The 13,281-nt window shown below is 33.6% G+C and overlaps 1 protein-coding gene across 2 annotated transcripts in view; it reads left to right on the forward strand.

Moving 5' to 3' along the window:
* Positions 1-13,281, forward strand: part of VWC2L (von Willebrand factor C domain containing protein 2 like) — a 168,571-nt gene that overhangs the window by 27,148 nt on the left and 128,142 nt on the right. The gene's annotated exons all lie outside the window — the stretch shown is intronic.

Genomic DNA, 13,281 nt, shown 5'->3' on the forward strand with positions numbered 1-13,281 from the left:
GGGTTAGCACAAAATACAAATATCTCACTACTGCACACCATTCAATGCAAGAGCCCTCTAAGATCTGCCTGTGGCTTTCCAATATGGGCATGGCGGATGTATAGTTTTATCCCACCTTAAAGTGAAAATAAAGCTGCAGTGGGTTTATCGTGCAGCTTTCCATTTGGGGAATTAAAGCTGTTGTAAGCTGACTTTGTTGTGATTCCTATTATTTCGTGTTGATTTAAAAGGAGGATATTGGAAAGAACACAGTACCATCCTTTTGTAGTGACTGCATTCCTCTCTTTTGTAGAGCCAATGGAGCAGTTCACCCCATTTTGTGGTACATGACCCAGGATATAGAGTAGGGTAAAAGCCAGGTATTTTGTTTTGAACATAGATAAGACCTTAGGTTTAAAGTTAAATATAAAATTCAAGAAATAGTAAATAAAATTATCAATGCACTTAAATTGAAGTAATAAAAAGTTTAGGGCTTTTATTCAAGGTTTTTATTATAGTGGAACTATTCTCTCACAGTAACTGCTACAGAGGGAAACTTCTTTTATTTACAACATTATAGTTTCCTTTTTGTCCCTCATGGAATGGAGAGGTTGAACCAACTATAATATCCTAATCACCCCAAATCAACATGATGCTGCAGAGAAGACAATGCAATGCTATAAACCCAAGACAGTGCATAAACAGAGCCAATAGCGCACTTTGCCTTGTGACCATGTACTACCAAAAAGGAAAAAATAATTCTTTACTAGGCCACACTCCACAAATGTTCCCTCTGTCAATAATATTGCTTGAAAAATGGTTCTAGCCCCTAATTAAGATAAGCTTACTCACTCTCATGCTAAATTCCTGTCCCTTTTCTTGAGTTGGCAGTGGCCATCTTTCTCTGTTATTTTTTGCTCTGAATTTGGAGCTCACTTACTAATCTTTTCCTTTACAGAAGGATAATTAGTAAAAATAAGCATAAAGGTATCTTTTATCTTTTATAAAAGATAAAAAAATCTTTTTGAAAGATTTTTTAAGTAGCTCTGGTTGTTTCTGATAATTTTTTGTGTTTTGGTATCTTCCAAAGGACTTATTAAAAACCTTTGTGACATTTTCCAGACACAGGTTTTGCTATTTCTGATCATAGAAATCCAATAACTTGAATATTAAGTTGCTCATCTGGCTTCTCTTTTTCTTCTTATCTCCTTTCTCCAATCTACCTGTCATAGTGACCGTCTCTCTCACTTAGCAGGAAGAAATAACGCTCCTAAAGTTCTAACTCATCTAACATAAATATATGCAAAGATATTAAATTTAAGACTTCAAAATTTTAAAGGGACTGAAGAAACTGGAAAAGATACAAGAAAGAACAATAAGATGATTTAATGGTTGAAAAATAGGACCTATGGGGACAGACAGAAAGAGTTAGCATAATTTGTCCTAGAGAAGAGATGGCTCAGGTGAGACCAAACTGTCATAAAGTATATGAATGGTGAGTCTAAAGTAGAAGAGAAAGTGTTATTTTTCATTTTCTCCAAGGATAAAAGGAAGAAAAACTCAGCTACCTAATCAATCTTTAAAAATTGGATTGACAGGTCTTGGACTGAAGACCGCATTTTTTTTTTTTCTTTTTTCCCCTAGAAACAACTGTGTAAACAAGTCCTTGAGGCTCTTTCCTTCCCCAGGTGGCTCTGGTTAGCTTTGTCGCACTTTTAGCTTTGTCTCACTTTTAGCTTTGTCTCACAATTATGGTTATAGTTAAAATTTATTGTCTAGACACTTCCAGCATACTCGTAGAATTAGAACATGTAATGCATATGTTTAAAATATAGTTTTTACACATGCATCTATCACATCCTTCTAGCGATCCTACACTAAAGCCCACAATATACCCAGAGTTAATGTCTATGTCATATGTTAAATCAGCCACTACAAACTAGTCACACTTAATTTGATGTCGCCCAAGATTATCCTTTTTCTCTCAATCATGTCAGAGTAGAAATTTTTCTCCAAATGAAATCCTCTTTGTACAAAAGTGTATAATGAATAGACTTTATTTGTTCAATCAGTTAATTAATTAGTAACCACTGGTATTTCTGATAAACAGATGCTAAGTACACAAGGTATATTAGTTAAGTTTTCTGATTTTTTTAAATCATGAAGCACTGTGAAATGGCCACTTCTGTTCCCTCTTGGTACTTCCAAACAAATTTGCTTTTCTTAAATAAAGATAATGAATCTGAATTTAAATTAGTGGAAGGACTGGTTGTAATATAACATTATGAGATGTTATCTTTTTGTTATTAAATGCCGCTAGTCATATATGCCCCAAAACTAAAGTATAATCATTGCCAAAGAAGAGTATATAAAGAACCACTGAAGACTCCTATGACCACCAATGGTACCAATAATTTTATTGAGAAGACAGATTGAATCCCAGGTTTTATTGGCTCTTATTCTAAGCCTAGCCCAGAAAAGAGAAAGAGACAAATGACATATAGAAGACTTGGAGAAAAAATAAATGTTTATTATGACAGCATAACTGGAATAACTTAAATTTCCAACACATGATTTAAGTCTATCTCATTATATATGATTATTAACTATAACCATAATAAATATGCCCATTATAGTGTAAACTATTTTAAATATAGTTGCTATGTTCATAGATTTTTTAAAAACAACAATAAGCTAAAAATATATCCTATGGATTCAAGGTAGACGCAATGAATTTTAACTTATAAACAGTCATAACATTTTCTATATTTTCTTAAATCTTCACAAATGGTTGTTTTGGCGGGCAAGTAATTTTCAGTTTGCATAAATGCTGATTATCTTGGCTGTCAAATACTTTCTTTTTTCATATTAAAATTGATTTTTCTGCCTTCCTGAATTACAACTTGCCAAAAGCACAAGGCATTAAAGTTATAAAACTTTTAAAATATGATATAAACTTTATATTAAAGATATAAACTTTTGAATGTGATAGAATCCATCACACCAAACCTTGTAACTCCACATTCAGCTAACATAGAAATATTTGTTTTGATATTTAAGAGCAAACAAAACAAAGAAGCATAACAATTTTTTCTGTAAAACACTTTACCAATGAAAATAAACAAGTATCTTTAGAAATAAATATTTTAATATTATAAAGTGCAGGGAAATCTACTCCCTAAATAATGGTACCATGTCTTTATTCTTGATAATATAATTTTAAGAATAAATTTAAGAACAAGTATTTCCAGGAATTTTCTCTAATTGTATAAAGAAGAGAGTTTTAAATTGTCTTGTCTCAGTGATTACCATAAACAAGATTTTCAATGGTTATCAATGACTATACCCAAACTATAAAATATACAGTAATCCATTCATATTAAAATTAGTTCAGCACCAAGAATAGTCTATCAATGTAGCCTGAATAAAATAAAAACACTAAGGAAAGATATGAATGACTGGACAGAGTCTATGTAAGACTCATAATAGGAGGAAAAAGATGAGAGTAATTTTTTATTTGATGAGAATTGGGATTGACGTAGGAATTTATTGTTTCTAAAAATATTAAGCGTTTGTTTCTCTTTCCTTTACACAGCTCCAAGAGCTAGCAATACAAATGCCTTCCTGAAAAATATGACATTTTCAGACTGTTTTTCTTTCCCTAAGATTGTGTTACTTTGACCTATCTCTCAGCCCCAGGCCTTTCCATGTGAATTAATGAGCACTCTTTATGGATTTTTGTTTTTATGGTATGAAAAAAATAATTTAGCACAGCATCTGTTTAAAGAAAACATTATGGCTTGGAATGTCACAGAAATATTTCAAACATTTGGACACTGATCATAAATTTGACTAGTAATGTGGCTGTTAAGTATATATTATATACATATAGCTAAGAATACCCATCATTTATTTTTGTATGTGAATTAATATTAATTTCAAACTCTTGCTCTGCAGCCACTCATTCCATTCTTCAGTTGTTCATACATGCTAATATTTTTGTCCCAAGTCATTAAGAATCCATAGTTATAGAATGCTGAATCTCTGCATTAAAAAATAAAATATGTAGTCAGTTATCAAAATATTTGATCATTGGAGCATCCAAATGACAGACTGCATTTTTTACATTTCATTAGCTGGTATGGCAGTGAGTTCTGTGTTTTCACTGGAATATACAGTCAGTCATTATTCAAGGCTCAGCAGGAAATGTTACCCCATGAAAAATTTGAAAAGACAGAACGCTCCTACAAAATCCTGTATACACATTAAGTTTTCAGTTCCTTTCAACTAAAAGTCACAAGCCCTGTTCAAATATTTAATTCTATGTCCCTCACTCTCTTCTAGTTTAGTAGTGATGCAAAAAAGCAGAAAATAAACTAGGCAAAAGGGCAAATATTAATAGAAAAGAAGGGGACAACAAAGGGGATGAGCCATGCACAAATAAGAAAGAGAAGGGACTTCACAGCCACCCAATACCTTCTAAAGGTCCTTGGGAGAACATATTTGCCAAAAAAAAATTGTTAATATCTCTAATATACAAAGAGCTCCTTAAAATAAATGAGAAAGGAAAACAATTCTATAGGGAAGGAAATGGGCAAAGAGCAAATAAAGGAAATTTACATAAGAAAATGAATTGTCTAATAAATATATAAAAATATATAATAATCACCAAAAGGATAAGGAGATAGAAATAAAAAAAAATAGGAAGCCAATTTTTTATTGATGATAATGTGGGATTGGTGGTGCCTCATTTCGGCAAAAAAGAAAGAGTTGAGAAGAGTTAAGAAAGAGTGGAGAAAATGTTATAAACTTTTAACAAGACACTTTCTTTCAAAATGTTTACATCACTGAAAGTCAGCAGTTTCACCTTTTGTACTTTGTCCCACATTCATGCCATTTTAAGAGTGAAAAGTTGGTAGAAAACCTAATAATTCTTCACCGGGGTAATTAAATAAAAACAGCCTTTTAAAAGACTACTGATATTTTTTACTGCCAGGTAAAATAAAGCAAAAACTGTATAGAAGAATACATATCATTTTGTATGTAATATAATGTATACTATATATCTAATGTGTACATTTTATGTTACATAATTTAAAATAAGATAAATATGTATCTTATAATAAAATAAAAACCTTATTTTATTTTATTTTGAGACAGAGTCTAGTTCTGTTACCCAGGCTGGAGTTCAGTGGCATCATCTCGGCTCACTGCAACCTTTGCCTCCTGGGTTCAAGCGATTGTCCTGCCTCAGCCTCCCAAGTAACTGGGATTACAGGCACCCGCTACCATGCCCGGCTAAGTTTTGTATTTTTAGTAGAGAGGGGGTTTCACTGTGTTGGCCAGGCTAGTCTTGAACTCCTGACTAGTGATCCTCCCACCTCAGCCTCCCAAAGTGCTGGGATTACAGATGTGAGCCACTGTGCCCGGCCAATAAGATACCATTTAAAATAGATATTGAGTTTGTATGTGTAAAGGAAAAAAGGTAAGTGGCTACATAATAGAATGTTAATAATGATTCGATGATTAGTTTTAGGCAGAAGTGAGAAAGTAGAGAAAAGAGCTAACGTCTTTAAAACATTAAATATTTACGAATTAACAATAAAAACAATAGAAAGATGTGAACAGGTAGTTCACATACAAAATACAAAGTTTCACAAAATACAAAAATTATTATCTCACTACAAAATCAAATTAGATTATTTTTAAACCCCTTTTAATTTTTGCATGTTGCATTGATAAAGTTCTGAAAGAATACACACCAAATTTTTAACAGTAATCCAGTGATCAGAAGAGGAAGTAAGAAGTGGAAGTAAGAATCTAGAAGCAGGGAAATTTGATATTTTATTTCACAGGCCTCTTTGTTAAATAATTTTTACAAATCTATATTTTTATAATTTAAAATATTTTATCAAACATTTGAAGAAAAAAATCCTAATTTTATTGAAATTTTTCTAGAGAAAAGGCAAGAAAAAAGCTTTCTTTTTTTAAATGGTGTATAATATTGATACAAACCAAAGATTGCAAACTGAAAAAATGAAGCTAAAAAGCTACCTTGCTTATGATTACTAATGGAGAAATCTTAAATAAAATACCATTACAAAATCCTCGATCTAAATCCCTGAGTTCTAGATTTTACAGAGGAAATGCAGTTCATATATTGTATGATATATTACTAGTGGTCTAGGAAAGCATTCTTCAATCAATTACATGAACATTTCTGCAACAAAATATGTAATAATGATACTAAGGAGACTGGATAAATATAATGAAGAGTCTAATATCATCTCAGGTCAGGGTTTAATCTCACCTGAGTTTTTCTATCAAAGTCATGAAAAGGCCGGGTGTGGTGGCTCTCGCCTGTAAGCCCAGCACACTGGGAAGCTGTAGTGGGCAGATCACAAGGTCAGGAATTTGACACCAGCCTGGCCAACATGGTGAAACCCAGTATCTACTAAAAGAAAAAAACTGTGTGGTGTGTGCCTGTAATCCCAGCTACTCAGGAGGCTAAGGCAGAAGAATTGCTTCAACCCAGGAGGCGGAGGTTGCAGTGAGCCAAGATCACGCCCTTGCACTCCAGCCTGGGTGACAGAACAAGACTCCGTCTCAAAAAAAAAAAAAAAGAAAAAAGAAAAAGTCATGAAGAAACTGGATTTTCAGAGATTGTGAGAAAGGCATTGTATATTTTGTTAGCAAACAGAAGCTAGCAGCAGATTAAAATAATTACACAACCTAACCAAGTGGGATTTAGTAGGGATCTGCAAAGATAGTTCAATATTATGAACCCCATTAGTATAATTTGCCTTGTTAGTAAATTGAGGAGAAAGAGCATGTTATCATTTCTATAAAATGACATTATACATGAATACGCAAAAAGTAGTGACAAATATTCTTGATAAAACAAGACTGAAGTGGACAATTTTTGCATGGTAAAAATATATCTACCTCAGCCTAAAAGGCCAGAATTATGTTTAGTAGGTAAACACTCAAGACATTCTCCCGATAAAGTCAGGTATAGACAAGGATGTCTACTATTATTTTACATTTCAGATAGATAGATAGATGAATACATCCATACTAGCTAATGTAATTAGAAAAGAGAATTCAGAAGAGGAAAATTAGAAAGAAGGAGGTAAAAATGTCACTATTTGCAGATGATATGAGATTGTATTCTCGAAAGCCCCAAGAAAATTGGCAAAAAACTACTATAAACAAGAGAATTTAGTGAGATAATGGTACAAAATGAATGTGCAGATGTCAAAACATATATATACACACACACACAAACATATAAAATATATGTATTAAATATATGTATTTAAATATATGTATTAAACATATATGTATTAAAAGAAAATTTTGGCACTAGTGAATGATGCAGAGATATCAATAAAATATAATAGAAAGTTTAACAGACCTAACTACATATGAAAATTTGGTATGCGATGAAGTTGTACTTCACATCAACGGCAGAAAGTAGGTTTGTAGAACAAACCGTGCTGGAAAACTGGGTAGTTAATCAGGAGAAACAATTTAATACCTACTTTATCCCATAATTCTCATATAGAAAGAGCTCTTAGAATTGATTGTTTTAAAAAGATCAATGACTCTATTTTTAAAATGGGCCAAAAACTACAAAAGACATTCCAGAGAAAATGAATAAACATTAATTTGGGGGGATACATATTTTACAAAAGCCACAAAGTTTATTAAAACCATTAAAAATAATAAGGAAACAAATCAGGTTTCTAAATGTAAAAACTCAAATGTATTAGGTTATCTAACAATAAATTAAACAGAAATTCTATACAATTTTCTATGGGATGTAACTTTTTAAATAAGTTGACAAAATAAACATTTCTTGTGAAAATTTTAAATACATGAAAAAATGCATTTGGGGCATGGGAAAATTCAACCTACCAGCTGTATTAATATATAAAATGTAATTTTAACCAATGTGCTATGGGAACAGAAATAAACAGAAGTGACTAGAATCTAAAAAAGTAACCCATGTGTGTATTACAATTTAGTATACAATTAAGGTGACATCCAAATATCTGGTGAGAGAATGTATTGTTCTAGAAAAGTTCATTTTTTAAAAAAAGTGAAATTACATTACTACCTTACCTATTATATAAAAAGATAAAAAAATTAAGTTGGATTAAAATTATAAATCTAAAAAATAAAATCATGAAGGTATGTTGAAAATACTGTAAATATTAACTTGTTCTGAGAATAGGGAAGCTCTTCCTAATCATAAAAGCAAATAGTTTCTAAAAGAAAAATTGTATAAGTAACATATAATTTCCTCTATAAGTTTTTTCACATATTAAAAGAAGATTGCTACCATGCTCAGTAGTTAGGTTAAGAAAAATAAACAAAAAAATATAAATAAGATAACATCTAATTTAGGAAAGGTAAAATGTAGCAAGCATTCTCACACACTACTGATAAAAGTATAAATGATATATGCTCTCTGAACAGTAGTAAAAATGTATGAACCTTTAATGCGACAATGACATTTTAAAAAATTGATCAAAAATAATGAGGTAAGAATTTTAAATGATGTATATGAATATAGTTGTTATAAAGTTCTTTGATAATAGCAACGACTTGGAAAAACTGAAACCTAAATATTCAAGAATAAAGTGATTGTTTAAAGAAACCACAGTATATCTATAGGTACTACTAAGAAAGCATTTTAAGTAACATTATAGAAAAAAAAGCATTTCCCTCACAAATATGTTTATAATATTAAACTAATGAGCCAGAAACTATATATATGTACATACATATATATAGTTATAGGTCATATAGAGAGAGACCTATTTTTAGTAAAAATAAAATACATGTATAGGAAAAAGACTAGAATGAAATACTTCAGAATATTAGTACTGCTTAACTCTATATGATATAAATCTACATGCTAATAATTTTTATTTTCTTCCTTTGACAAGCCTGTATTTTCTAAATTTCCTGCAACAAATCCATATTATCCTTGTGATTTAAAATTACTATTAAAAGAGAAAATAGAATTTATAACCGATGATGTAATTATTTCTTTTATTAAAAAAGCAATCAATAGCATGTTCCTTATTAGAAATTATACTATGACTTATTAAAATTTGTACTCTATAAACTAATTAACCAACAAATAATTTCTGCCACTTGACTTGTCAACACCTGTAACTATGAGATTCTTTTCAAAGCATTTAGAAAGCCTCATTGACCATTTTATGCAACTATTAGGGAAATTGCTAAAATATTCACTTAAATATATCCATTTACATTTTTATGAAACTATGTGAAAAACCAGCTTTTTAAATTTGAGAATTGGGTGCAAATTGTTCACTTTAATTTAGTATGTTCTCACTTCTTTTTAGGTAGACAATTAGTGATAAGCATAACAGACATGAAACAAACACACTGAACATGAAACATTTTCTGGCAGCTGCACACATACGTTGGCTGCAGAGCCCCCGAAGCAGTTCATGATGCAAGCATGTCCTATGAAAGGCAGTTTCAAAGCCTGCATCTCTACAACTGAAGGTCAGAATTATCATATTCTTATAAACTAGATGTCAAAACAGAGTAATTATAAATAGCTATTTTAATAAGCCACAAACAATAATTTCCTATTCCTTTCATAAAGCTTCCTCCAAAATATGAAAGAAAATGTTTATGTTTATATTCTCTTATACCAACAGGATTCCCTCTTAATTCATCAGCAAATTAGATTTTAGAAGTATTATTTTACAATGTTGACACAATAAAAATTAATGCCACATTCATTGCCTGCTAATCATGTTGCTTCTAGAATTATCAGGGCTCCCTGGTCTTCGAGAAAATGCAGAAAGGAAGGGTAATGTGCAAAATTTTGAATGTTTTCTGTGTTTCTCACTTAAGATATGGAAAACACTTGGGGACTATTTTTTCCCTACGTAAATGTTTGAAATGTTGAGTCCAGTCCTCTGACAAAACACATATTTTCTCCCTTGAAAACAGACACATTAGGAAGTTGCATGCACTTCTTCAAGCGGTATGCAGTACTTTAATGTTCAGTAACCCACTCTGCAGGAAGCTTGAGAGACTGATGGAAGGGTGTTGAACACATACATATGGAAATTTTTTCATAAACATTCATATAATCTTGGAGATAATCGGACTCAAAAACAGTAGCAAGGCATGCGGTTGAGTGCATCCCTGAGAATTATTCTTAAACTTCCTTCCTGTCTCATTCTTGAACCTCTCTTCACTTATGGTTTTTATAGAATATTCCTGTTTTCTAGGATTGTAGACAGACTCTCTAATAAAACACCTCTGTGAAGTGTGCATGGTAGAAAATGGGAAACTGGGATCACCTTGGAAGTTGGATATAGTTTCAGAATTAAATGCGGTGGGGTCTGACTGGGAAGTCAAGGCAGTCACTGTTGCCAAGATTCATGAATACCTAGAAATAGCTCTCCAGAGAGGTTCAAACCGCTGGCTATGGGAGAGCCTCACTGAAAGTGCAATGCAACTCCTCAGTCTCAGGAATGGTGAGTCTCCAGTCCACAGCGACCCCCAAGCTCTTCTTCACAGAGCCCAGACATCCATCTCTCTCTCAGAGGTACCCAGAGATCAAGTGGTCACTGCTCACACTGAAGGCACAAATTAAGGCACACAGCCTAGCTTCATCTAAACCTCCTCTCTGTTGTAGACATACTAGGAAGTTACATTCACTTCTTCACTTCACATCAGCATTGGGATGTAATAGCCTAAACTTTTCAGGGAATTGGAATCCCAGTGCCAACTGTGCCCTACCACCCCACCACCATTCCCTGCACAGGTTTGTGTAACCTTTGTGCAGGCTGACTAAAATAAAAACAAAGCTGTGGTGTGTTCTTCATCCTTAAATTTAAATGCCTTCAAAAGAGTTCAGGCAAGATGAGCCTAGAAGGCCTCTAGGAGGTTATCCCTCTATATTCCTCGGAAGTTTTACACATCCGGAACAAGAGACTCTAAAGTTCAGATTCCTCAGGCACAGAGTCTCATATTCCCTCAGTCTAAACCTTCCTGGGCCTTTGCATCTCCACATCATTGTTGAAGAAGGAACCCCAGAACTCTGGGTGCTCCTGAAAAGATCCTAACCCCTCCTTTCCCAACAGTCACTGTCTTACCCTCACTGCCTGGCTTGGTAATCTTGGGACTGATCTTGTAATGGCCTTTTTTCCCTGCTTGTCTCAGACCCTACAAGAAGCCCAGGACCACCAGGGCATCCCTCAAACCCTGGACTGTGATCCCCATATGGTTCTATGAGCTGTGAGTTAACAACCCAAGTCACCACCGACCACTCCATTTTGCTGCTTTATTGTTCTCCACCATACCTACTGCCACATAAATAACTATGTTACCTATTGACTTGCTGGTCTCCCCTCCTCAGGACACAAGGGTAAACCCCATGAAAGCAAGGATTTCTATCTATTTTTTCACAGTTTTATTCTTACTATGTACAACATATTGCAGATGCAAATACATATGTTTGTGAATAAATGAATCCACGCACACCCATATTGTATCTTCAATATAGTTGTAATTAAATAAGAAGTCTGATTATTTGAGCTATTTTTAATTACCTTTTGAAATGCATTTGTTTTCTATTTCATACAGAACAACCTTCACATGGAGAGTTTAGGATGCATTGCTTAGTGGGAAGGAAGGTGCTTCTCAGAAGATTACTTTTCTAATTAAGTTTGGTTTAGTTTCCCCTAAGATTAGCCTGCACGCATTAATTGATAGGAGGCAGAGCCAGATGATCTAGAAAAGATAGACGGATTGCCAGGGGAAACAAAGTCTAGCTTGAACTTTTACTGTTTCATAATCTCACTATGGATACCTAAAGTTGTTTATTAAGAACAGACTTCATGTAATGTGTGGGTCACTTTAGTGCAAAATTCATGTTATACATTACCCAGTATCATTCTCAATGATATATTTATCAAATTCTAAAGATAAAGTATGGTAATGTCTGCAAAGCACCTGAAACATATCAGGGCTTAATAAACAAGAGCTAGTGTTACTTAATAGTTACGTTAATTATCATTAGACCAGCCATTGAGAAAACATGTGAAAAGGGCAGCTGTCCCCTCAGCAGGTACCATCAACAAACATCCCTTTCCACCCTATTCTCCCAGCACTCATTGTCCTCTGACTCATCCTACAGGCACCTATCCTAGGTGTCTTCCCCTCTATGGGCCAGAACCCTCCTCCTGCCCCCCCATCATCCAAGGTTTGCTCTTCCCCACATTCCAACGAATTGGGGCTGTATTATATGACTAGTCATCTGATTAACCCCAAAATGCTCCACCTTGGGAAAATATATGTAACTAAACTGGTGTGTTTAATACCTGATGTCCCAGCTATTTCCCTCAAATGTTTAGTGGCATTCATTATGCAAACTGTAGAAGGGAAAGGGATTGCGAGTGTGAGAGTATTTTTGAATGTGTGTGGGTACCTAGATATATACTGTGGTAGGCTAGAAGTATTGAGCAGATTTTCTGTCCATCTCAGATAACATAGCATAGGGGGTTGATTGGACTTTTTAAGAGGTTGGAAAGCCATGAGAATTGACCAAATATGTGATCTGAAACATTTTGGTAAAATCAACAGAATTTAATGTGAAGACAAGAAACAAAGAAAATGTGCCTTGATATCAGAGCAGTGGGAGAAAAAAATTGATTGTAGGGGATAATAGCTAATTCTAGATATTACATTATGCGACTTAAAAATAAGTCAGAAATATGGCATAAAATGCGAACAAAGGAAACTTGCAACCAATACCTCTTTTGACATGTGGTGATTGGGAAATCCTCCAAGAATTGCTGTGGCGGTGGCAGGAAGCCCTTGCAGCAAGACCTCTGATATTTAAATGTAGCTCTGAGCTGCTTCAAATCAATCTATCAGAAATGTTAAACCTCTTTTGAAATATATTTATGGTTGGATGCCCCTCAGTTGAGAAAGGGGAAATAGGAAGTTCCTGCATGCACACTTATTTTGCTTACATGTGCTTCATTTGTACAAGGTGATAGGAAAGAGCAGCCGTAAATGCTACTGCTTGTCAGGGTGGATAACTAGACAACCCCGAGTCTTTCCTTCTTTTTACCCGTTACTTTCATATGTTTTGCAGAAAGGTCCCTAAAGCAATATATCTGCATTCTGGAAGGCTGAGCTCGGTTACTTTCCCGTGTTGTTAAATAATTAGATAGTTGGCAGTGTCATGTCCAAATTTTGAAAGCCTCCTGCTCGAACTTTCTGTATTAGGAT

This window comes from Theropithecus gelada, chromosome 12 (assembly GCF_003255815.1).
Source record: "Theropithecus gelada isolate Dixy chromosome 12, Tgel_1.0, whole genome shotgun sequence".
NCBI classification, from domain to species: Eukaryota; Metazoa; Chordata; class Mammalia; order Primates; family Cercopithecidae; genus Theropithecus; species Theropithecus gelada.